Raw genomic sequence first — 5,425 nt, 5'->3', positions numbered from 1 at the left:
AGATATAGATATCCAACCTCTTTTAAAATCCAAAGATTTTTTACAATTAAAAGTCTCTTAACTAAAATACTAAATACGTCCTTCAAGAGGGAAAATTATCAGGGCACAATCAAAAGCAAAAGCAGAAGCAAACTCCAACTGTCCAATGTCTGGGATCCACTCACGAACTTCTTATGGATTCCTCCAAGGGCTTGGGTCACTTCTCCAGCTCTGCCTTTGTAGCACACACCTTGTCCTCTAGGCTCCAGCTACCTGTACTCTACTGCTGTTGCTGTTCTTGGTGGTCATTCATGGTACTGGCATCTCCAAAACACTGCTGTCTTTTGTTGTAACTAGGCTTCACCAATAGGCTCGTGGGGCCAAGCCTCAACTCCTTTGCATGACCTCTTCAAGTCCTGGGTCATCAACTACAACTGAGGCTGCACCTTCACCAATGGCCTTCCATGGCCTCTCAGAGTGCTTCCATGGCCTCGGCTGCTCTTCATGACCTCCTCATGCCTGCAAAACCAGTACCACCTGGGTGACTCTTAGACATTACCAAGTCCAGCCACAGCACAAGGTACAACCTTGGCTATCTCTGGAACACAGCCTCTGTGCNCTCAGAAAACACTTCCCAGAAGATTTCACCTCAGTGATGCTGGTCTCTTCTTAATCACCGCTAATTTCTTAGCTCCAGCTAACCAGCATCAATAGTCCCAGTAATTCAAAGTTTTTTGCTTTAGTAGTCCTGGTATCTTGTTAATCACAGCTGATTCTTCAGTCCCGGCTAACCAAAACCACAGAATCTTCACAATCAAAATAGCAACAGCCCTGATAAGAGTCTTTAATCTTCCCTCTGAAATTTCACAAGTCAGGCCTCCATCTTCTGCACCATTCTCAACATTATCTTCCAAGCTTCTACAGAACAACCCACAGAGCTCTTATCACCAAATGGATCTTCTAGTCCAAAGTTCCAAAGTCCTTCCANAGTCCTCCCCAAAACATGGTCAGGGTTTCACAGGAATACCTCACTTCTGGTACCAATTTGTCTTAGTCAGGGTTTCTATTCCTGTATAGACATCATGACCAAGAAGCAAGTTGTGGAGGGAAGGGTTTATTCAGCTTACACTTCCACACTGCTGTTCATCAAAAAAGGAAGTCAGGAAGCAGGAGCTGATGAAGAAGCCATGGAGGGGTGTTACTTACTGGCTAGCTCTCTTGCTAGCGAGTAGCTCTCTCACTTGCTCTTTAAGATTTATTTATTTATTATATGTAAGTACACTGTAGCTGTCTTCAGACACCCAAGAAGAGGGCATCAGATCTCATTACGGATGGTTGTGAGCCACCATGTGGTTGCTGGGAATTGAACTCAGGACCTCTGGAAGAGAATCAGTACTCTTAACCGCTGAGCCATCTCTCCAGCCGCTCATCTTGCTTCTTCTTCTTCTTTTTTTTTTTTTTTTTTTTTTTTGGCTGTGTACATAGGGTGCTTTATTCTCCACAGAGTGATACATGCTAAGGTGGGCTGGGCTTGGGCTGATGTCCCCATATGTACAGAACTGAATAAAGTGGGTCTCTGAGAGGTCTGATTCGCCGTGGTGTGAAAGGGACATGGGAAGAAGAAGGCTGTTAAGACCAGAGTTGTTAGTCCTGTGCTGGTCCTGGCTCGGAATGTAGGGAGGTAAGGCAGCCCACTCTCTGGTCACTTCCAGGCAGGGGATGCCTGCCGGGCTTGGAGGGCTTTCTGCACCACATCTTCCCACGGAGCATCTGAGATCTCCTGAGCCCAGGCAGGAACCCCTGGTGCAGGCAGGCTTACTCCAGCCATCGTCCTTTTCACCAGCTCTACGTGTTCTGGGTCCATGGGGATAGAGCTGTGGCTGCTCAATGCCGCGGCTCCCTCCTCATCTTCATCCTCACTCTCCAATGGAGGGTCTGGCAGATGAAGCCCCAGGGCCTGGGTCCGATCTTGGATGTCAGCGGCTCCATCTTCTCCCACTGGTGCCAATTCCACCTCTTCCTGTTCAGGGTCTTGATTGAGGGGCTGGTACGAGTAGCTTGCTGGGCCTGCTCCTGTTTCCTCCTGCTCTTCCTCGGGTTCTTCACTGCTCCAATCTCCAGTTCCTTCTGTAGAACCCTGATGCGGACCTAAGTCCTCAGTCTGATTGGGGAAGATATGCTCAGGGCTCATGGTGTCTCCCCCTAGAACTACTGTTGCCATCTGGACAGGGGCCTCTCACAGCCTACAGCTGGACCAGCACCTTCCTCATCTTGCTTTCTTATAGAACCCAAGACTACCAGCCCAGAGATGGTCCCACCCACAAGGGGCCCATCCCCCTTGATCACTAATTGAAAAAAATGCCTTACAGCTGGATCTCATGGAGGCATTTCCTCAACTGAAGCTCCTTTCTCTGTGATAACTCCAGCTTGTGTCATGCTGACACAAAACCAGCCAGTACACTATTCATACAGGCCATTTTTTGAAACCTCTATTTATATTCCAGTAGTCATTCTGGGATTGTTAATAATAGTAATGATAATCACCATCATCATCATCATCATCATCATCATCGTCGTCACCTAAAAGCAATGCTTCATATGCTTTCCTATTAGAGCTATGTCCCTTAGCACACTGTCTCCTGTTACGGGTGTGCCTTCTATTCTCCATGATAAAAAAGCATTTGGATTCTGCACTGACAAGCTGAGAATTACCAATATAGTCTATAGTACTATAGACTATAGTCAATAAAGATAACAGCATTATTTTGGGGCAGTAGAATTGTCTCCTTGTAGTCTCCCCAAGGTCTTGGCTTGTCGAGTTAAAGCCTTGATGTCTCCCCAGGTTATCAGCTTCCTTTTCATCTAGAGATGGGTCCTTTTGATGGGTTTGTCATATCCACTTTTGGACATTTTTATCAGTGGTCTCTGGGATGTTGTCCTGGTCAAATGCATCATAGTGGGAACCATGTGAGATTTTGTTCATTTCCGGGAAAGACATAAGCATAACCTCACCCTGGTGTTAGAAGAGCATTGGGGATTTTCTACTGATTAATTTCTAGATCTTTCCATTTAACATATATTTTAGGCTGTGTCTTCATTAGAGCAAAATCCCTGTGGCAGCAGAAGAATCATTACCCTTTAAAATGAAAAAATTTAAAGTTAGCATAGCTAAATGTCACATACTGTGTAAGAGACTTAGATGGGTATATATATATCCCCTTTTTATTTATTTTTTAAAGATTTATTTATTTATTATATGTAAGTACACTGTAGCTGACTTCAGACACCCAAGAAGAGGGCATCAGATCTCATTACAGATGGTTGTGAGCCACCATGTGGTTGCTGGGAATTGAACTCAGGACCTCTGGAAGAGGAGTCAGTGCTCTTAACCACTGAGCCATCTCTCCAGCCCTTTATTTTTAAAATTTACCATTTAATTATTATTCCACAATAGCCTGATTCTGTAGGTTATAAGGAATTCCAGAATATTCCCATAATTAGTATTCCATAAATTGCAGAATTCTTCAGAGCAGTTTCTAGTATAAGCAGGACCATCATCAGTTTTTAGTTGAAGTCCTAGGGAGGAAATGGATAAAATCAATGATTAATGGCATCCAGGGTATCTCACCCCCGTGAGCAGAAGCAACAACCATATTCCAAAAGTATGGACCATTAGCCAGGTGTGGTGGTGCACACCTTTAATCCCAGAATTTGGGAGGCAGAGGCAGGTGGATTTCTGAGTTCGAGGCCAGCCTGGAATACAGAGTGAGTTCCAGGGCTACACAGAGAAACCCTGTCTCAAAAAAAAAAAAAAAAAAAAAAAAAAAAAAAAAAAAAAAAAAAAAATAAAAGAGAAGAAAAAAGAAGAGTAGAAAAGAAAACAAAAGAAAAGAAAAAAAAGTATCAACCATTACATGAACTTTAGGTGCTCACACTCTGAGATATGAGTAATATCTGTTTACCAAAGGACATTAGATTTTAACCCTTTAGGATTAATTCCACTGGCAGATGGCAGTAGGAGAAAGAGGACAAGATGGGCAGGCCTTAATGATCTGCCAAGCTTTCTCACAAGGTGAAGAGAATTGCACCTGTGAAGATTTTGCATTTTGATGAAAAAGTCTGTGAGAGTTTTGTGTGGCCTGAAGAGGAAGCATTAGGGCACAGTGGTGGCCAGCACATTGGCTTAAACATTGGTAGATGTTTACAGACCTGGAAAATTAAAATAAGCATGAATATGAGTTATAAAAAAAAGTTCATTGTCATATAGACGTCTGAAGGAGATAAGTAGCTGTGAAATAGATTAGTAATGGGGTTGGTTTTAGGCCTTGCAATTTTTAAAAGAGAAACAGTTTGAGCACAATGTGCAGAGTCAGGTGAAATATTCAATGGCTGAAAACATGTAATTTAAGCTAATTGATTACAGTGAGTTCAGACTGCCGAGCTGTGCAATAAGGGAGGGGTAGAATCTTCTTCACAGAAGACGTGGTATTTCTATATAAAACACAAGCGCTTTCAAAGAGGGTGGTAGTTTGAATGAAAAATGGCCCCCATAGACTCATAGGGAGTGGCATTATTGGAGGTGTGGCCTTGTTGGAGGAAGTGTGTCACTGGGGGTGGGCTTTGAGGGTTCAGATGGTCAAGCCAGGACCAGTGTCACTCTCTCTTCCTGCTGCCTGCCAATCCAGATGTAGAACTCTTGGCTCCTTCTCCAGCACCGTGTCTGCCTGTGTGCCACCATGGTTCCTACCACCAGGATGACAATGGACTAAACCTCTGAACTGTAAGCCAGACCCAACTACATGTTTTCCTTTATAAGAATTTCTTCACAGCAATAAAACCCTAAGACAAAGAGTTACCTCAACCTGTAAAAGCATTAAGCACAATTTATATAGGATTTTTTAGATATAATTTTAGGTAATGTCCATGGGGTATTTTAAAAAATTCTTAAAGGGAATCTTTGGGGTAATATGATTTATATATCCTGAGTAACATGCTAATGCTATCAGCCAATTATTATCAGAGTGGAACAAATAATCAACCTGTATTTTATTTAGTGGCACAGTGATTTTTCTGTAGGCTTTTACTAGTAAGCTGTTTAAAAAGATGTGTACTTCCCACCATTATCAAGTCTTGTAAATAAGGAGTTACAGATCATTGCAGAGAATTGTGACATGCATAAATTTCTATAATACCACTCCCTTGTTGATATATAGTTCCAGAGATGATAAGGAGGAAAAAAGGATAAGTAATTGATGAGGAAGTAAGGGATTAATCCTGTAAGCTACCACTTTAGCAGCAGCCCTATTTAATAAACCAGCTACTCAATCTGCTTCAGACATTGAATTTCTTATAAAGTTTAACCAAGAGTCTGAGGAAAACAGCTTTAAGAGGGAGCCAAATCCTTAGTGGTGAAAGGCAGAGGAGAACTTCCCCACCAGATATGACC

At 42.7% G+C, this 5,425-nt stretch overlaps 1 pseudogene across 1 annotated transcript; it reads right to left on the bottom strand.

Moving 5' to 3' along the window:
• Positions 1 to 1,453: 1,453 nt before the first annotated feature.
• LOC110322279 lies at positions 1,454 to 2,216 on the bottom strand (annotated as a pseudogene). The gene has a single exon (XR_002380553.1). The product of XR_002380553.1 is annotated as a male-enhanced antigen 1 pseudogene (transcript).
• Between the last annotated feature and the right edge of the window lie 3,209 nt (positions 2,217 to 5,425).

The sequence above is a fragment of the Mus pahari genome, chromosome 5, assembly GCF_900095145.1.
Source record: "Mus pahari chromosome 5, PAHARI_EIJ_v1.1, whole genome shotgun sequence".
Classification (NCBI taxonomy): Eukaryota; Metazoa; Chordata; class Mammalia; order Rodentia; family Muridae; genus Mus; species Mus pahari.
Note: the sequence above shows the minus strand (reverse complement) of the source record. Positions and strands in the feature narration are given on the sequence as shown.